Below are 22,382 nucleotides of genomic sequence, written 5' to 3'. Positions count from 1 at the left end.
AATCTTAAATAAGCACAGTTATTTAACGGTTTGTTCTTGTGCAACCCCGCATTATAGAAGAATTGTGGGCGGCACGGTGGCACAGTGGTTAGCACTGCTGCCTCACAGCGCCTGAGACCCGGGTTCAATTCCCGACTCAGGCGACTGACTGTGTGGAGTTTGCACGTTCTCCCCGTATCTGCGTGGGTTTCCTCCGGGTGCTCCAGTTTCCTCCCACAGTCCAAAGATGTGCGGGTCAGGTGAATTGGCCATGCTAAATTGCCCGTAGTGTTAGGTAAGGGGTAAATGTAGGGGTATGGGTGGGTTGCGCTTCGGCGGGTCGGTGTGGACTTGTTGGGCCGAAGGGCCTGTTTCCACATTGTAAGTAATCTAATCTAATCTAAAAAGAATCACACTTTAGAAATAGCGCTTAAAGTTTTGGTACTTTAATCATGTTACAGCCAACACACATTTTGAAAGTTTGTACTATAGAAGCAGTGTCCCCAATTCATCAATCACATTAGAGCGAATTTATGTTGACAAAATGTTTCATATAACAGAATGTCCTACAGAAGATTGGTGATGGATCAAAAAATTACAACAGGTGGCATGGTGTTTACAACAGGTGGTTAGCACTGCTGCCTCAGGGACCGAGGTTTGATTTCACCCTTAAGCGACAGTCTGTATGGAGTTTGCACAGTCTCCGTGTCTGTGCATGTTTCCACTCAGTGCTCTGTTCTTCTCCTGCAGTGCAAAAAGCTGTGCAGGTTAGGTAGGTTGGTCATGCTAACTTGCCCATGATGCCCAAGGATGTGCAGGCTAGGTGGATTAGTGATGGAAATTGCAAGGTTACAAGGATAGGGTAAGGGGGTTGGTCTGGGTGAGATGCTCTTCGGAGGGTCAGTGTGGACCCGATTGAGCAAATGGCCTACTTGCGCACCATAGGGATTCTAATGATTAGATAGAATATAAACAAAAAAGAATAAATAAAAGTTTAATAAGGAAGGAGAAGTTATCAAATGAGAGAAAGCAAGCTAGAAATATGAAAAATGAAGTAAGATATGGTCCATTTAGAACAGAAAGTAGTTAACAAAGTGAGTGTGAATCCTTCAGAAGGTGAGCCTGGAGAATAAATTGAAAGTAAGGAGATGACAGATAAATTGAACAGATACTTTGTATTGTTTTTCACTTTATCAGATAGAAGTGAAGGGAAATCAGAAAATAGATAAGAGAGAAATTCAAGAAAATCACAGTTACCAAGGAAGTGGGGGTTACAGTCAGCAACTCCCCGGGCTCCTGGTGGACTTTATTCAAAATTAAAAATCACACACACCAGGTTATAGTCCAACCGGTCCAACAACACTGGCATCTCCAAATCATGACTTCTTTCAAGGTTCTAAAAAGACGTGGCGAAATGAAATAGTTGATATATTGGCTTTTTTTAAAAATTCCCGAGATTTGGAGAAATTTCCTTCAGATTGGAAGACAGTGAATATAACTTATTGATTCAAAAATGGAGGGAAACAGAAAGCAGGAAACTACGGGCTAGTTAGCTGAACATCTGCAAGAGGGAAGATGTCATAAGCTATTATTACAGATGTTGTAGCAGGACACTTGCTTAAATTCAAAAGTCTTTTCCCTACAGTGTAGGATTTCAAGACTAGGCGGCATATGCTCAAGTTGAGAAGAGAAAGTAAGGAAATGACAGACAACTTTTTCTTTAACACAGAGAGCGGTTCACATGTGAAATAAGACCATAAGACATAGGAGTGGAAGTAAGACCATTCAGCCCATCGAGTCCACTCCACCATTCAGTCATGGCTGATGGGCATTTCAACTCCACTTACCAGCATTCTCCCCATAGCCCTTAATTCCTTGTGACATCAAGAATTTATCAATCTCTGCCTTGAAGACATTTAGCGTCCCAGCCTCCACTCCACTCTGCGGCAATGAATTCCACAGGCCCACTACTCTCTAGCTGAAGAAATGTCTCCACATTTCTGTTCTGAATTGACCCCATCTAATTCTAAGGCTGGGGATCCTAGTCTCCTTGCCTAATGGAAACAATTTCCTAGTGTCCACCCTTTTCAAGCCATGTATTATCTTGTAAGTTTCTATTAGATCTCCCCTTAATCTTCTAAACTCCAATGAATACAATCCCAGGATCCTCAGCCGTTCCTCGTATGTTAGACCAACCATTCCAGGGATCATCCGTGTGAATCTCCGCTGGACACGATCCAGTGCCAGTATGTCCTTCCTGAGGTGTGGGGACCAAAACTGGACACAGTACTCCAAATGGGGCCTAACCAGAGCTTTAGTAAGTGGTGGATGTGGATACAGTTACAACATTTAAGAGACATTTGGCTGAGTACACAAATGAGAAATGTTTGGATGGATATGAGCCATGAACAGGCAGGTGGGGCTAGTTTAGTTTGCGATTATGGTCGGCATGGACTGCTTGGACCAATGAGTCTGTTTCTGTGCTATATGACTCTATAACTCAAATTAATATAGTTACTGCAGTCAATATAGTTATATAAAGAGTAATCATGTCAAGCTAAGGTATTTGTTCTTTGAGGAAATAACATACACTGTGAATAAGCAAGAACTAGTGGATGTACAGGATGTATATTTCCAGAAGCTATTTGATTAGGCCCTACATTAATAGTTATTGAAGAAAAAATAATCTCACAGTACAGGGGTGAGGTATTGCCGTGGATAGAAGATTGTCCAGCCAACAAGAAGCAGAGACTAGGCATAAATGGTTCATTTTCTGGTTGGGAAGTTGTAACAAGCGGTGTGCCACGGAGATTGGTGCTGGAGTCTCAACATTTTATGTAAACAAATTGGATGAAGGAACCAAAGAAATTTGCTGCAAGTTAGATAGGGGTGCATTTGTGAAGAGGACAAGGAGACAACAAAGGTATCAATAGTGAGCCAAGGTCTGGCAAATGGAGTATCATGTGGGGAAAATGTAGTTGTCCATTTTGGCAGCAAGCATAAAAAAAATCTAAATGGTGGAAGATTGCAAAGCCCTGAGATACAGAGGGATCTGGGTTTCCTCAAGCATGAATCATAAAAATCAAATATGCAACAACAGCAAGTAATTAGAAAAGCTGATATAATGTTGTAATTTCTTGTGAAGTGAATTAAATGTAAACATATGAAGTTAATGTTTCAGTTATACAGGGCACTGATGAGACCACCTTTGGGGTACTGTGTATAGTATTACACAGAACATTGAACATAAAACAGTACAGCACAGCACAGGCCCTTTGCCCCTCAATGTTGTGTCAATCTTTTATCCTACTCTAAGATCAAATTAACCTACATACTCTTCATTTTACTATCATCCAAGAGTCGCTTAAATATCCCTTATGTATCTGACACTGCTACCACTGCTGGCAGTGTATTCCACACACCCACCACTCCCTGTGTGAAGAACCTACCTCTGACATCTCCCCTAAACCTTCCCCCAATCACAATAAAATTATGCCCCCTCATGATAGCCATTCTGTCCTGGGAAAAGGTCTCTGGTTATCGATTCTATCTATGCCTCTCATTATCTTGTACACCTCTATCAAGTCACATCCCATCCTTCTTCGCTCCAATGAGAAAAGCCCTAGCTCCTTCAAACTTTCTTCATAAGACATGCCCTCCAATCCAGACAGCATCCTGGTAAACCTCCCCTGCACCTTCCCTAAAAGCTTCCACACCTTTCTGATATAGAGGCAACCAGAACTGAACATAATACTACAAGTGTGGTCTAACCATGGCTCTATAGAGCAGCAGCATAATCTTGTGGCTCTTAAATTCAGTTCCCCTGCTCATGAAAGCTAACACACCATACCCCTTCTTAACAACCCTATCAAATTGGGTGGCAACTTTGGGGGATCTATGGATGTGAACCTCAAGATACCTGTTACTTCATACTGCCAAGAACCCTGCCTTTATTCTGCATTGAAATTCAACTTTCCAAAATTAATCATTTCCCACTTTTCCAGACTGAACTCCATCTGCCACTTCTCAGCCCAGCTCCGCATCCTGTCAATGTCTCATTACCACCTACAACAGCCTTCCACACTATCCACAACTCCACTAACCTTTGTGTCATCAGAAAACTTACTAACCCACCCTTCCATTTCCTCATTCAAGTCATTTATAAAAATCACAAAGAGCAGAGATCCCAGAACAGATCCCTGTGAAACACCACTGGTCACCAAGCTCCAAGCTGAATATTTTCCATCAACTACCACTCTCTGTCTTCTACGTCCCAGTCAATTCTGTATCCACACAAGCAAATTTCCTACATCCCATGCCTCCTTACTTTTTGAATGAGCAAACCATGGGGAATCTTATCAAATGTCAAAGTATCAGTCTCCTTATTTAAAGAAGGATTAAATGTGTTGGAAGCAGCTCAGGGTGTGTGTTTACTAGACTATTATTGGGTCTGAGCAGGTTGGCTTATTGGGAAAGTTTAGACAAGGCTTGTATCCAATGGAATATAGAAAAAGAGGTGATTTGATTGCAACATATAAAACACTAAAGGATCTTGTCAGGGTAATTGTGGAGGGAATGATTTCTTTTGTGTGAGATTCTGGAACTAGGGTCACTTTAAAAGTAAGGAATCACTCATTTATGACAGAGATGAGGAAGACTTTTTTTACTCACAGGAGTTCATGACTCTTTGGAACTCTGACTCTGAAGGTGGTGAAAGCAGAATGTTCAAATATTTTTAAGGTAGAGGTGGATAGATTCTTACGTGAAAAAAGGGTGAAAGGTTATCCATGTTAGGCAGAAATCGTTTGAATGGCAGGATAAGCTCAAGGGCCAAATTCCTATTCCTATTCCTAATTCATGTGTTCTTATGTTCAGTTCTTTCATGGGCTACACCCTATCTGTGTACCAAACCTCATTAATATCCATTTATTAGATTTTTAAATATACTGTTGACAGACAGAGGCTAATAAAACATTTCCTTCACCTATCTTCAAAAGTCATAATGTGTACAGTTGTTAAATATGTTGATGATAATGCCTTTAAACCAAAACTAGAACCCTGTCCCTGAGCTCCAACAACATATAAATAAACATGAGGAGTGACACCAGGGCTAACTCAACAAGAGGAGAAGAATTAAGCCATGCAAGTGAATTGCTGAGTTAAAGTGAATTTTATGCCTTTCTTCTAACAATCACGCTAACAGAGGAGAACTTAATTTTAAAACAACCATTTTGAGAGAAGAAAAGATCAACTGACCTTCAGGTATTTTGTTAATAGCATAGAAATGAACTTCATCTCATACCTCTGACTGTACACAAATTTCTTTACAAGATTTTGTTAATACAATTTTGTCAATCGGAAATGATTGGTATGTTTGGAGTGTCTCACCAAAGTGCCACTGATGCAGTGGTATCACAAAAGGTTCTCATTCTTGTGACTCGGGTTAGATTCTCAGAGAGTGCATTCTGCTTTGTAGGCGGCATGGTGGCTCAGTGGTTGCACTGTGTGGCCTCACAGTGGCAGAGACACAGGTTCAGTTCCACCCTCGGTTGACTGTCCATGCGGAGTGTGCACATTCTCCCCGTGTCTGCATGGGTTTCCTCCCACAGTCCAAAGATGCACAGGTTATGCAGATTGGCCATGTTAAATTGCCAGTAGTGTCTAGGGATGTGCACGCGGATTAGTTATGAGTAATTCAGGGTTACAGGGATAGTGTGGGATGCTCTCTGGATGGCCAGTGTGGACGTGATGGGCCAAAGGGTCTGCATCCATACTGTAGTGGTCCATTATCAATGTTCACAATTATGTACAGTGCCAACTTGTGAAGTTATTTCCACTTTCAAACACATGAAACTGGCTTGAAATTAAACTTCAGAAGAAAATATTGTAAAAAAACAAAATGGATCTCTGATTCCAACTAAAGCAATATGTATTGTTACTTCTTTGAAGTATTTTATCAAGAAAATGTTATCTATCCAAAGTTACTGACAAAAGCAAAGAAGGAAAGATTCAGGCAATCCACCAGGAAAATTCTGATTTACACTGAACACTCCAGAAAATTAAGTCTGTATTTTTAGATCTTCATGAAGGGTTTTGAAAGATTAATCTGTGACTACTGAAGATGAAATTTATCACTGATTACTATACAACCCTGATGTTGCCCTAATGCTGATGTTCCATGATGTTCCTTCATGTGCAAATAAATGAACACTTTGGGTATTTTTGATATTTTGCCACCACAAGGTGATTGAAAACAAAGTGGGTAGGTTATGCCCAACAATTATATGAAGTTGTATAATCAGTTAAAAAAAAAATCTGTTGAATGTTGCTGGATTTGGTCCTGCATTCATTTTTTTCTTAGGCATAATTACCAGTTTACATCTTGTACTGACATTAAGTCCTTTATAAATAATGTGATTGCTTTAAATGTGTTTCTACTGAAATCTGCTTGGTGGCAGCAAGCACTGTATTTTCTTTCTTACGAAAATGTCAAACACTATAGTATTATTAGAAGCTGTTGTGCATCTTTCCTTCCTGATTAATTCTCTGGGAAGTCTTGTTGTCCAGATTTTTAAATTGACTCCTTTAATATGAAGAGGGCGTGCTTCCCATTAGGATGTTGCCTTTAAATTTTGTTTTTGATAAGCAAGGTAAATTCAGTGGAATGTCAGATTGAGGCTTTACTGTAATGTAACCTGCAGACTACAATTATCACACTGCCCTCAGCAGTAGCTGAATCCTTAGGTTTTTCTCCTGGGACTACCTCTCAATGCACGTTACAATGTTATCATATCAAAGAAATGAATATGGCCAGCATCTTTACTACCACCTTTTCAGCATCACCGCCACTTCTTTGTAACCTAATGAGTCCCTCAAGTAATCTGCTGCTCTGGACATGTATTTCATGTGTGAGCTGGTTTGCTTTGCCTGCTACTTTTGAATCAAACAGTTTTCACAAAGACTACTGCACACAGTGAAAGCAAAAACATTAAAAAGTTGATGTTAAAGGAGATATCGCTGAATGCACAAAGCACTCAGAGAAAGATGAACGTAAAGCACAATAGGGATAAATAGATTGATCTAGTAACCATTAACAGGACTTGATTTCACGGTAATTGTTATTTTGGAAAAGTAGACACAATGGAAAAGGAAGTCATATAGCCCTGGATCTAAAGTATGTGTTAAACACAATAGAGAGAAAGATCATCTCCAAGGAAATCAGATACAAAATCTGTATAGTAGGAACAAAGAAAAACATCTCCAGTGAGAATAATTTATCGGACCTCCAATAATAATCAGAGTGCGGAGTATAAATCAGGACTAACATGGCATTTGATAAGGATAGCACAATAAACCCTGGGGATTTATATCAATTGAACAAACCAAATTGGCAACAGTAGCTTGGAAGATGAGATTATGGGAATCATTTGACATCACTTCCAAGAAAAAAAGGAATAAAGGACAGAATAAACTTAGACCTAGTCATAGAGTCATACAGTTGCACAGCATAGAAACAGACCCTTCGAGCTAACTCGTCCATGCTGACCAGATATTCTAATTTAATCTAGTCCCATTTGCCAGCATTTGACCTATATCTCTAAATCCTTCCTATGCCTTTCATATGCCTTTTAAACGTTGTAATTGTACCAGCCTCCACCAATTCCTCTGGTAGCTCATTCCATTCACGCACTGCCCTCTGTGTGAAAAAATTACTCCTTAGGTCCCTTTTAAATCTTTGCCCTCCCACCTCAAACTTATGCCCTCTAGTTTTGGACTCCCATACCCTGGGGAAAAGACCATGACTATTCACTCTATCCATGCGCCTCAGGGAAAATAGCCACAAGCTTTCCAGCCTCTCCCTGTAACTCAAACCCTTCAACCCTGGCAATATCCTAGTATATCATTTCTGAACCCTTTCATTTAGCAAAGAGACCAGAATTGAATGCAGTATTCCAAAGGTGGCCCTGCCAATGTCCTGCATAGCTGTCACATGACCTCTCAACTCCTATGTTCAATGCACTGATCAATAAAGGCAAGCATACCAACCAGCTTCTTCACTATCCTATCTACCTACAACTCCACTTTCAAGGAACTACGAACCTGAACTCCAAGGTCTCTTTGTTCAGCAACAACCCCAGGACCTTACCATTAAGTGTATACGTTTTGCCCTGATTTGTCTTTCCAAAATACAGCACCTCATATTTATCTAAATTAAACCTTATCTGCCACTCCTCAGTCCATCGGCCCTCCTAAGCAAGGTCCTGCTCTACTCTGAGGTAACCTTCTTTGTTGCCCACTATGCCACCAATTTTGGTGTCATCTGAAAACCTACTAACCATACCACCTATATTTACATCTAAATCATTTATATAAATGACAAAAAGCAGTGGACCCAGCACCGATCCTTGTGGCACACCACTGGTCACAGGCCTCCAGTCCGAAAAGCAACCCTCCACCACCACCCTCTGTCTCCTACCTTTGAGCCAATTTTATATCCAAATGGCTTAGGACAAGACTTTCATTCCAAAGATAGTGATTGTTTCCAGGTCCTGACTGATTTGCCTTGAGAGAAAGCAATTATAGCCCCTGATTTTCATAGAGGATGGTTTGCTAACTGATTGGATGACAGATTTGGCACCTATTCGATGGCATTGAGGGAGGGAGTACAATTGCTCTTGAATGGGAATAAGCCCAATTCAAACACTATTGCTGTGGCTGCCGTTTCATCGCATTTCATGATGGTAAAAATGTTTCTCAAGAGACAAAGAGATCTGTAACCCAGAGCAGAGTACCCTTTGGTTTCCTTGATGTAGACATGAAGCAGAAAGGAAGGGTTCACTTCTTAAAAGGTGCAGGCAGGTTTTTCACATGAAGTGTAGTGAGTGCCTGGAATGTACTGCCAGAGGAGCTAGTGGAAGCAGACACAATAGCAACATTCAAGGAACACCTGGACAAGTACATGAATGGGAAGGGAATAGAGTGTTGCGGATCATGTAAGTGAGAACAGTTTTAGTATGGAAAGGCAAAATTTGTCTGTACAAGCTGGAGGGTTAAAAGGATCTGTTCTAATGCTGTATTGTTCTTTGTTCTAGAACTAAGATCCAAAAATCTTCAAGATAGAAGAAATAGAGTAGTCTCAGATATAATAAAGTTAAAAAGGAGGTTAGAAATAGGATTCATTTTATTTAATAAGGTCTTGCATCTTCCAAACATCTCCGTCCAGTTTTTATGGGTTGAATTAATTGAAAGAAAAAAATCTCCTCATCTCTGTCTTGAAGGTAAGAGCCCCAGTAAGATTATGACTGTTCTGGTTATGTCCTTGACTCAAATTTCCTGCTTGTCCCTATGTAAGGAATGCAGAACCATACTTTTCACTGTATCTGGGTACATGTGACAGTAATAAATCAAATCAAATGAAATCAAAATCCATTTTTCAACACAATGGATGTATATCCTTTGTATTTGTGAAAATAAACACCAGTGAATCTTCCAAACAACTTCATCTGGTTTTTATAGGGTAAGGTAATTGAAGAGAAAAATATCCTCTTTCACTCCTCATCGCTGTCTTGAAGGCAAAAACCCCAATTCCAAAAATATGATGCCTATTTCTGCATTACCCCATGATTCGGAGGAACTGCTGTGGTCCCTGGTCTGGGCTAATTTTGTCAAGCACAGTACAGCATGGTGAGCAAACACTGTGATTAATGAGAAGGGGTAGGTGTTACTGTGTTGCATTTGAACCCTCGGTAAAGTGGCAGACAATGCATGAATAAAAAAACAGTTGCAAAATGAATTACCTGAAGTATGGGTTGAAACTGTCAATGCATTAGCTTTGTGCAAGTGATTAATTGCCTGTGCAGCAGGGATTTATTTTTGCTGAATTCAGATGTGTTTTAAATTTTTATAAAAACTGCGCTGAATGAGGAAGAAAAAGCAAACAATTTTATTTTAAACATCAGTACCCCAAGATAAATAATATTAATGAACTGTGGATGTTTTCAAGTTTACTTTAGACCATACCAATTGATTGGACGCGTGAAATAAAGCATTCTCATTTTACAATGACTTTAGCACATAGAAACTAATATTCTGGTACTCCTGTACTTAACATGCTCCAATTTCAGTCGAATGGTAAATTGTATGCAGTCAGTGAAGCCAAAGCTAATAGAAATGCTTTCAAAATGTTTCATTACCGTTATCACTGGAAATTAAATGTTGCACAGTGTTGTTAAATATTTGAAGCTGGTTTTAACTCAATATTAGTAGTTCATTAAAAAAAATCTATTCACTGTACGAAAGAAAAGATAGAAGATACAACAGTGCATACTAAGGATTTTTAAGAACTTTTTAAAATTTATTTTTCGTAAACAATCTAAGTGTTGAGACTAATAAAAAAAACAGTAAATGCAAGAAATGCAGGAGAAACTCAGTAGGTCTGGCAGCATCTGTGGACAGAAGCAGAGTTAATGTTTTCAATCCAGTATAATTCTCCCTTGCAACTCTTTTGTTACACAATACTCCTATGGTGTGGAAACACGCCATTTGGCCCAACAAGTCCACACTGACTCTCCCAAGAGTATCCCACCCAGACCCATTCCCCTACCCGATCACTTTACATTTCTCCTGTTTTTCTCTCTCCACAGATGCTGCCAGACCTGCTGAGCTTCTCCAGCACTTCCCCAGCAAGTTCCAACAGTATTTTGCTTTTATTTCAATGTTGTGGCTCCCTGGTCTGGGCTAATTTTGTCAAGCACAGTACAGCAGTGGTAAGTCTTCTCAAGTTGGTTTCAATGGCCTTCCATTTGGAAAGGGCAAGCATCAGCTGGAGTCCCCCATTAATTCCTGACTTTATTTTTGAAAAGTATGATATCAGAGAGCTGATGGGGAAAAGTTTAACATTTTGGTTTCAGATGGCTTGTGCTGCTATATTTTGCTTCACTGTCATATTAGTGTTAAATATGCACTGATTGCTGACCATGCAGAAGATGTTGGAGAACTCTTGAACTTGGGATTTTATTTTGAAAGTACGGTGGCTCAGTGGTTAGCACTGCTGCCTCACAGCACCAGAGTCCCAGGTTTGATTCCAGCCTCAGGCAACTGTCACATTCTCCCCATGTCTGCGTGGGTTTCCTCCGGGCGCTCCGGATTCCTCCCATAGTCCAAATTTGTGCAGGTTAGGTGAATTGGCCATTTTAAATTCCCTGTAATGTTAGGTGCATTAGTCAGAGGGAAATGGGACTGGGTGGGTTATTCTTCGAAGGGTCGGTGCGGACCTATTGGGTTGAAGGGCCTGTTTCCACACTGTAGGGAATCTAATCTAAAGTCACTGTAGGGAATCTAATCCATATGTTTACAACAATGTCAGTCTTCCCTGAATAAGTAAAAACCAAAAGAACTGCAGAAGCTATTCTGCTATACACACCACCCATTATTAAACATCAACATTAACAGATATCCACACTCTTAGCTAGATCGTTATCCACTCCTTTGTCTGTCTAACTGCTCTTTGCTCTCTTTGGGCTCTAACTCCGCCTATCATTTATTCCTTAAACCTTCTCCCAACTCTATCTTCTGTATATAAACCGATATTTCCCTCACTACTATCAATTCTAAGGAAGGATCACTCGACCCAAAACGTTAACTCTGATTTCTCTCCACAGTTCCTTCCAGACCTGCTGAACTTTTCCAGCAATTTCTCTTCCCTGAAATAAGTGCACACTTCAGATTGAGATGCAAGGGTAGAAATTACAATGTAAATTTATATTGCTTCCTTAGGTTTTATATTAAATACTTAGCCACACAGCCTACCAGTATCCCACAACAGGTTTTACTGCCAAAGTTTACCTCTAATTCTGGCCTTTTTATCATCACTGAATTTAATTATTTCACTGTTGGTTGTCGTGTCTTTAGCTGCTAAAGTCCTAAACTCTAGAATTCCCTCCTTAAAAGATCTATTTCCATCTACCATGCAGAGAGGGTGAGATATGTTTATGAGCATTACAGTGGGATCATAAGTCATAATTAGCCCACTGAGTGTCTCTTTTTATGCCTGAGGAACATCTGCTTAAGTGTGAATAAGACCTTTGGAAACAGGACTTGAATTAGACCATTTAGTTCCTTGAGCCTGCATAACCATTCAATACAATGATGGCTGATATTCCGTCTCAATCTCACTTTTCTGCACGATTGCTTCACTTCTTGAGAAGGCAAAAATCTATCAGTCTCTCTCTGGAATAGACTCAATGTCTGTACATACACAGCTCATTTGCAATGAGCCCTTGGCTAGATGTAATAGCCTTATTTAACAATGTGTGTCTAGCTATGCTACTTGAGAGAGTGGTAAAGACTCAACCACATGAAAGCAGGATTGAACCTATGTGTTACTCGGGCAGCGAAATCGACGTTTCAGGCAAAAGTCCTTCATCAGGAATAAATTCCTGATTATTCCTGATGAAGGGCTTTTGCCCGAAACGTCGATTTCGCTGCTCGTTGGATGTTGCCTGAACTGCTGTGCTCTTCCAGCGCCACTGATCCAGAATCTGGTTTCCAGCATCTGCAGTCATTGTTTTTACCTATGTGTTACTCGACTGAGTAAAGCCAACTAGTCTTCTTTCTTCAAGAACATTAGTGAACTAGGTGGACTTACAAACAGGCTATCCACCATTAGCATCTATCAAAAATCCAACAGTAACTGTTCCACTGGTAACTATACCAAAAGAGAAAAGAAAGCAGCTTCCTGTTTCTAGGCCAAATTCCTCTGACAATTCCACATTTTGTGATTGATTTTTATTCTTTTCACTGTACAGTCATGATTATAGATACCAGTATTAAGGTTCTTTAAAGTTTCTACAGGTGTCAAATTTGGAGGAGGAATCAGTCTGGAACAAAGGATCTCATTACAGGAAGACCTGGATAGGTTGGCTATTTGTGATCAATATGGAGAATTTCAAAGCCATGTTTATAGGCTGGGTTTAATGAATACCTTGGTGAGCCTCTGAAGTAAGCTGTTATATCACTGTGGCCTCAGTAGTTATGTCCATTTGATTTGCCAGAAAATTAGACCTAGCTCAGCTCAGAGCATGATGTTGTTTAGCCTTATCATCATATAGTGTAATAATGAATGTACTTTAACAGCTATTAAGAAGTCTCGCCTGTACCAATACAGTCAAACTCTGTTGACTGGAATCTCAAGGGAAACAAACAATTGAACTATAAATATCACTAAAAACAATATGTGAAGAAGAAATAAAACATTTGGGAGGCATTCATGAAAGTTTACCTCTTATTCTGGCCTTTTTATCATCACTGAGTTTAATTATTTCACTGTTGGTTGTCGTGTCTTTAGCTGCTAAAGTCCTAAACTCTCGAATTCCCTCCTTAAAAGATCTATTTCCGTCTGCCATGCAGAGAGGGTGAGATATGTTTATGAGCATTACAGTGGGATCATAAGTCATGATTAGCCCACTGAGTGTCTCTTTTTATGCCTGAGGAACATCTGCTTAAGTGTGAATAAGACCGTTGGAAACAGGACTTGAATTAGACCATTTAGTTCCTTGAGCCTGCATAACCATTCAATACAATGATGGCTGATATTCCGTCTCAATCTCACTTTTCTGCATGATTGCTTCACTTCTTGAGAAGGCAAAAATCTATCAGTCTCCTCTGGAATAGACTCAATGTCTGTACATGCACAGCTCATTTGCAATGAGACTTCCAAAGGCACATAATCCTTTGAATAAAGGAATTTCCATTCATTTCAATCCCAAAAGAGTGGATCCATTTTTCTGAGAATGTGGTCCCACGTTGCAGATTTTCCAGCCAGGGTGGACATTTCTTTCAGCACCCACAGGGTCAAGCTTGTTAAGAATTTTATACTGTTTTTAACTCTTCAAATTTCCAGGGAATACAGGCCTACAGCCTACTTAATCTCTCCTCATAGATCAGTGCCCACTCTCCAGGAACATGCCTAATGAACATTCATTGTATTGCCTCTGGGTGAACCATGACCCTCTGTTGCCATGACTCCTTTTGTACCTGGGACACAAGTTCAGTCGACACACACAAAGACTGTGGGGGCTGAAAATGTCTAAATGAACTTTTCTTTAAATTCAAAAAGAGCTATAACTAATGACATTTTTTTAAAAATATATAATTGGGTCAGTTCTGAGCAAAAGCCTGAATATGAAGCTCTCTTTTCCCTTTTAGGATTATGGGGAATAAATATAAATGTAAAATACTGCCAACCTGTGCAGCCCAATTCCTGCTCCAACCTTTTCAATTTTCTGTTCAGTTTAGTTTCTTCTTTCCTGAATAAAGGTGACTACAAAATTGCTGTCAACTTGCACCCATTCCTGGCCCACAGTTTTCATTGCCACTAGACATTAATCCAGCCCCTTTTTCAAGAAAATCATTCATTCTCTTACAATGATAGTTGCTGCAACTTTCTCCACATATCTGATTTGATTTATTCTAGCCATGTGTACCTAAGTATAGTGAAAAGCTTTGTTTGTGAGCAGCCCAGGCAGGTCATATTAAGCAAAAACATATAGACAATAGGGTACTTAGAGTGACGTGCATGAAGCAAGATTGGCATTACTTGAAATTAGACAGTGCATTCAGCAGTCTAATAATGCCAGGGAAGGAGCTGTTCTTGAACCTGTTGGGGTGTGTGTGTGTGTTTTCAAGTTTCTGTATCTTCTGCCTGACGGAAGAGGTTTTAGGAGAGCATTACCAGGTGGGAGGGGTTTTTGATGGTATAGACAGCCTTTCCACGACATATCCCCAACAAAGCCACCAATTCACTTGTGGCTTCATAGAATCCCCAGAGTGGGAAAGCAGGCCATTCGGCCCATCAGATCTACACTGACCTTCCAAAGAGCATCCCCCCCAAACCCCACATTTCCACTAACCCACCTAGCCTGCATATCCTTGGTCGCTATGGACAATTTAGCATGGCCAATCCACCTAACGTGCACATCTTTGGACTGTGGGAGGAAACCAGAGCAAACTCTACACAGACACGGGAGAATATACAAAGTCCCATACAGGCAGTCACCCAAGGCCAGAATTGAACTTAGAGATTTGAACCAGGATCCCTGGCACTATGAGACAGCAGTGCTAAACACTGAGCCACTGCGCTCTCCCATGCCTTGTTCCCTTTTCATTTCCATTGTCTAATTTTGGGCTTACCATTGAATGATAAACAGCCTGCCTATATGCACAGCAGCATTTCAACAGACATCCATGACTCTCTGGGAATTTCTGTTCTGAATTTACTGGCCCACATCCCAGCACAATCTGAGTGACTGTTGTCTGAGAATAATGTGCAGGGTACATTTTTAATTCCATTGCTAAGTTTGCTAGAAATGTAACATCAGAATGAAACAAAACAAGGTGCAATGAGGGAAAAAAATGGTTAATGGATGTAATGCAAGTTTCAAGTATTCAATCAGTTGAAATATGCTACAAAACAACATATGTGTGATTGCTGTAATATGGGGTACAGAGCTAAGTGAACAAAATGAGAACTTGCTTTGTACAGAACTTATCTTAGAACTTTGTTGAAGTGATTACTGCTTCTATGAAGTATTTAGTGCAAGAAAGTTAGTAAACAACCAGAAATGATAGTGGCAATGTTATTGCATAGAAAGAGAAAATCAAAAGGACTTGCTCCATTTGGTTCACCAGGAATTACAAGGCAGTGTTCCAAGGTGTGGGATATAGTTAAAGCAGTGTTACTTCTGCAATCATAATTGCTTATGTAAGCTAAAGGAACTCACACCAGTGTATAATTGTTTCAGCCAAGAGCTGAGTTAACAAGAATGAAAACTATGTGGAAGAAATATATAATTGTTTTTGTATTAGCTAAAATGTGCATACAAGAATGAAATGTGCCTGCAAACAATGGTAGATGTTACAGACAAATAGAGAAGGAGCTGTGAGGGGAGGGGGTTAAGCTGGATATGCCTGTACAAACAATAGGTATAAGCATCTGTTTCCCGCTTCTACAAAAACAAAAACAAACCACAATCAAGAGGCTCAGTATTGATGAAGAATGGGAGGAAATGTTACAAGCAAGGGAAACAGATGGCAGTGAAGAAGGATATATAACAATAAGACCACAGAGGGAGGTGGTCAAACGGCCTTGTGAGGCCAGAAATAAGCATTTAGCCGCAGACAAGGCCGGATGAGTTCTGAGATAAACATGAGTAGTGGGTGTCAGGCTTAGAGTAGTGGGAAATGTAAACAGAGGAGAACAATGGGAGGAGGGAAGAGAAACGAATTACATAAATATTGTGTTACTCATTAGACTCGGTGTGTATGCGACTGCCTTTGTAAACAGTAGAAACCACACCCCTCTTGCAAGAGTGTAATAAACAATACTACTGCTTTAGATCTTGTCTCGGACTGAAATTATTGAAGTGAGTGAGCTTCGTTTCTCACAAAGGCAATATGCAGGAATGGCTGCATTCTGTGATAATTCTTAAAATTCTTACATTCACCATAGGCCAGTGCGGGGAATTTGTAATATAAAGAATTAAAGGTAATACATCAACTCGCGAGTCTATATCATCAGCAAAAGTGATACAAGTTCACATGATTGTATGACTTGGACTATTAGGAGGTGGTCCATTTTGTAGTTATGGTGTGCAGTCTCTTTTGTTCTTAACTAGTGCTATGTTAGATAACTGTTAATGCTTCCATATATTTCTGCAGGTAAACTGACATTTTCCTAGCTACCATCAGTTCTCAGGAAGGGTCATCAGACCCAAAAAGTGTACTTTGATTTCTATTCACAGGTGCTGCCAGACCTGCTGAACTTTTCCAGCAACTTCTGTTTTTGTTTCTGATTTACAGCATTTGCAGCTCTTTTGATTTTTAAAAGTTAGTGCTCATCAGCCATGAAGAACCTGCAACCTTGACACAGCTCAAGTAGAACTCCAGAATTCCAGATGGTGATAACAGAGCAATTAGCTCTAAATCCCCTTCAGTAACATCACACTTCAAAACAGAGGAGCTCATGGAGGACTGTCTTTTGAGTTGCTGCCTATTTGTCACTAGCACTGGTGTTGCAGCAATAAGACAGCCAGACGAGACGGCAACGGGCTTGCCAGGCTCAGCAGCTGGATTAGCACAGGCTCCTCCTGACTGAAAAACAGGATCATCTGGGATTCTTCCCATCTCAAGGAAAGTAGACAGAGAAATCTGAGATCTAGTCTTCAAAGCTTCTCCTGGGATTAGTAACACCTCTATTGCTTCTTTTAGATGACTAAGTAGTTAACAGGAAACAATATACACTGTAAACATACTGCAGATATGTTATTTGTCATTGTGGATATAGGTAAAGTAATGTTACTTCTGCAATTATAATTACTTATGCAAGGTAAATGAACTCACACCAGTGTGTAATTGTTTCAACTAAGAGTGGAGTCTAGAATGCAAACTATTTGGAGGAAATACATAATTGCTTTTGTATTAGCTAAAATTGCATGCAAGAATGAAACGTGACTGCAAAACAATGGGAGATGTTACAGACAAATAGATAAGGTGCTGTGAGTGTGTAGGTTAAGCCAGATTAGATTAGATTAGATTACTTACAGTGTGGAAACAGGCCCTTCGGCCCAACAAGTCCACACCGACCCGCCGAAGCGCAACCCACCCATACCCCTACATTTACCCCTTTGCCTAACACTACGGGCAATTTAGCATAGCCAATTCACCTGACCCGCACATCTTTGGACTGTGGGAGGAAACCGGAGCACCCGGAGGAAACCCACGCAGACACGGGGAGAACGTGCAAACTCCACACAGTCAGTTGCCTGAGTCGGGAATTGAACCCAGATCTCTGGCGCTGTGAGGCAGCAGTGCTGACCACTGTGCCACTGTGCCGCCCAAAACAAAGAATATATGCTTGCACAAGCAGTAGTTATAAGCATCTGTTTCCCACTTTTACAGAAACACAGGAACAAACCCCAATTAGAAGGTCATAAGGATCAGTCTGGTTGGAGAAAGCACAGATGGAGGGAGCAGATGATACCTAACAATGGGCCAAAGCAGGATGTGGTCAAACAGCCTTCTGAGGCCAGAAATAAGCATTTTGTCACAGACAAGGCCGGATAAAGCAAGAGATAAACAGGAGTAATAAATGCCAGCCTTAGAGAAGTGGAAGATGTAAACAGGGAGGAGCAATGGGATAAAAAGAAGGAACCAAATTACATAAATATCGTGTATTCGTTGAATTCAGGGTGTGTGTGTCCCTGCCTTGTAGACAATGGACATCGCACCCTCTTGCAAGGGTAAAATAAATGACACTACTGATTCAGATCTTGTCTCGGACTGAAATTATTGAAGTGAGTGAGCTTTGTTTCTCATAGTCATTAATTCTAAAATTAGAATAAGTACTATAAGAAGGGGAGAGGAATGAAAAATAAGGAGGGAACAGTATTTGATACAGGTCTCTAGATTTGATTCATTCTTCAAAGCAGTTTGTCTCTTGTTCTTAGTTTGTGTTTTTCTATTTCCCCTTTCATTGTTTCCTCACTGTCCTCCCCTCTCTTCTCTTCTCCCTCTTTCTCCTTCTCTTCCCAACTCTGGTGCTTGGGTCATGTGCCTTCCATACTTCCTATCCCTGCACCAGTAATTGTATCAGCTCTAGATATCATATCTATCCAGTCAATCCACTGAGCTGTATTTCTTTTTACTTTTCTGCAGGTCTTTCACCATCAACGTTCCCAGACAGTAACCATGCCCCTGTAAGTTTCTTTGTGACTCCTACCGTGTTGATATTTTGACAACTTCTTCCTCACTTTCAGTCTCATTTCTTCTGTTTGCTTTGCTACCTCAAGGATGCCACCATTATTATTTTCTTCTTGTCCAGCTAATTTTCCACATAGGTCTGTACTATCGAATACCCTGCTGCCTTGATTTATTTCACTGTTCAAGGTTCAATTTCCACATTTTTAATACAATTGGCAGCATATAATAATGTAATATTCTTCCTTACCTCTTGCTATATTTAACAGCTGCAGAACCATGTCTTCAAGTTGTGAAATTGTTCTTTTATAGTGTTTGCTCTCCGTTTCACTTTTCTCATTCTTTTGACCATGTGATGTTATTTCATGGCCTGCCCACGATATCTGCCTTGCTCTATTTCCATATTGTTCATGTTGATGACAACGTCAGTGGGCCTGTTTGAGTTTATCCATGACTTGTCAACCAGTTAGGATCAATCTGTATCGCATTTACTTTTCAAAGCGTCTCAAAATCCCTTTCTGGAACTACATTCAGTATCATAACATTGCCGTTGTTTGTCAGTTTTCCATCGACCTTAAAATCGAACTTCAAAGTACTTCAGGCTGACACTCACAATTAATTCTTCAAATATACTTTCAAAGAAATGGGTGACTCATCTCAGTTGCTTCTGATTTTTATTCATCGTTACCTCATAATCAACTCTCTGCTGCTCGTTGTCATTGAAAATCCTACATAAATCTCACATCTCCAACCAGTTTGAACTCTTTACAAGACTTTGATAGATTTTTTTTTGCTTTTCCTTGTCCAAACTTCCTCATACACAATCAAGCACTGATCAAGCACCTTTCACAAATTATAGTGTAGATTTTGTCACTTACTTTCAAAAACATTATGCCTAATCCAACATTCTCTTGTTCCAGTTCCACGATCACCAACAACACATTTAATTTTCCTCACTTTTGGTCCATGAGACTGATGATTCCTTGTCATGCCGATTCCCTGGATATTTTCAGAAATCTCGATCTGAGAATTCCTTTTCCTTGGAAAGAGATGAAGGAGTGATGCCCATCATAGAGTAAAAAGTGAGGTCTGCAGATGCTGGAGATCAGAGCTGAAAATGTGTTGCTGGTTAAAGCACAGCAGGTTAGGCAGCATCCACGGAACAGGAAATTCGACGTTTCGGGCCAGAGCCCTGATGAAGGGCTCTGGCCCGAAACGTCGAATCTCCTGTTCCTTGGATGCTGCCTAACCTGCTGTGCTTTAACCAGCAACACATTTTCAGCGCTGATGCCCGTCATAGCCGATCTTCCAAATGATGAGTTGGTTTTATCTGGTAGAGAGAGAGAGCACATTTCCAGTTGTGGAGGATACCAAAGCCAGAAGAGTCATCTATCTAAATTGGCCACTAAAATCCATCAGGAAATTCAGGAAAAGTCATGTTATCAAGATGGCAACAAAGAAATAGTTGAGTAAATGTCTATGAATGCATTTAAGGGGAACCAGATAAGCACAAATGGGAGAAAGGAATAAAAACTATTTTGATAGGATTAGGTGCTGAGGGGTGAGGAGACCTGTGTGGAGAATGAAGTTAAAAATCACACAACACCAGATTATAGTCCAACAAGTTTAATTGGAAGCATTAGCTTTTGGAGCACTGGTGCTTCATCAAGTGGTTGTGGAGGGCTTGCCTTATGAAGAAAGGTTGAACAAGCTCGGACTTTTCTCTCTGGTGAGAAGGAGGAAGAGAGGAGACCTGATCGAGATATAAAAAATAATGAGTGGAATAGACAGAGTCAATAGTCAGAGATTTATCCCCAGGGCATGATTGACTGGCATGAGGAGTCATAGTTTGAAGATATTAGGAAGAAGGTATAAAGAAGACGTCAGAGGTAGGTTCTTTATGTAGAGAGTTGTTAATGTGTGGAATGCGTTGCCAGCAATGGTGGTGGAAGCAGAGTCATTGGGGACATTTAAGCAACTGCTAGACAAGTACATGGATAGTAGTGAGTTGAGGGGTGCATAGATTAAGTTACTATATTTTACATTAGGATTACATCAACACAACATTGTGGGCCAAAGGGTCTGTTCTGTGCTGTACTTTTCTATGTTCTATGTTCTAAGATCATACTCCACAACCACCTGATGAAGGAGCGGCACTCCGAAAGCTAGTGATTCCAAACAAACCTGTTGGACTGTAACCTGGTGTTGTGTGATTTTTAACTTTGTACACCTCAGTCGAACACCAGTATCTCCAAATCATGTGTGGAAAATAGGAACGTGACTTGGGACAAACAAACAGACTCTCTGTCTCTGCTGTTGAATCCCATTCTATGTGACATAAATGGAGAGAGTGGCCTCTTTAAACTAATTCCTTTCACCAGAGGTTAAACTACTGCTTAGATGTTGAGATTACAGAATTGTTATGTAACGAGGGAGATGATTCAGCCAATCCTATCTTACTGGTTAAAGATACTTACATTGATTTTGAATAGAAGTTTTAAAATGAATGTTATGGAGAGCTCCAAATGTTGATAAAAACCTCTCCTAAAACTCTGGAAACACCACTGACCTTTCAATCAAAGTTGTTTCTTTTCGGTTAGTTTTATTTAGAATGGCTGTTGTGCAGTGTTTGCTTGATCTTTCTTGCCCTCTGTTGGATGTTAGAGCCACTACAACTGATTTCATATGCTTACAATTTCCACAAAACATTCAAAATCAATTGGAGCTCATGACAAAGTCAGGATTAGATTACTTACAGTGTGGAAACCGGCCCTTCGGCCCAACAGTCCACACCATCGCTCTGAAGAGCAACCCACCCAGACCCATTCCCCTACATTTACTCCTTCACCGAACACTCTGGGCAATTTAGCATGGCCAATTCACCCAACCTGCACATTTTTGGACTGTGGGAGGAAATCCACGCAGACACAGGGAGAATGTGCAAACTCCACACTGATAGTTGCCTGAGGTGGGAATTAAACCTGGGTCTCTGGTGCTATGAGGCAGCAGTGCTAACCACTGTGCCATCGTGCCACCCAAAGGAGCTGCACAACTCGAAGGTGGCTTCCGACAGTCTGGTTTTCACTGGTAACAGATGCGTTTTTTTTTTGAAAAACAGATTTATACTGAGAGCTAAATCATATTTAAACTGTGCTTTGGAGTTAATGTTCCTGTTCAAAACAGATGGGTCCCTCACTGTTACATGGGATATTTTACAGCCTCCCTTGCATTTTGGTCTTGAGTGGCCCTCTGTATTGTGAAGGTTGAAGTTCCAGTCTTGCATCAAATTTCCTTCCAATGAGCAGATCCATTGTTTCTGCTGGTGCCATGGAACTTATTTCTTCCTATCTCAATTCGGTATTTTGTCTGTTTTTAACAGTCCCTCCCTGGTTACATCCGCAATTTTGATGGAGAGTCACAGGACTCAAAATGTTAACTTTCTTCCCACAGATGCTGCCAGTTCTGAGGAAGGGTCATTTGATCTGAAACATTAAGTCTGATTTCTGTCCACAGATGCTGTCAGATTTGCTGTGCTTTTCCAGTAATTTCTGTTTTTGATGCTGCCAGACCTGTTGAGTATCACCAAATCATTCTGTTTTCATTTCAGATTTCCTTTCCTATTCCCCTTATGTGTGAAGTCTAGCTGAATG

This window comes from Hemiscyllium ocellatum, chromosome 25 (assembly GCF_020745735.1).
Source record: "Hemiscyllium ocellatum isolate sHemOce1 chromosome 25, sHemOce1.pat.X.cur, whole genome shotgun sequence".
Taxonomy (NCBI): domain Eukaryota; kingdom Metazoa; phylum Chordata; class Chondrichthyes; order Orectolobiformes; family Hemiscylliidae; genus Hemiscyllium; species Hemiscyllium ocellatum.
Note: the sequence above shows the minus strand (reverse complement) of the source record.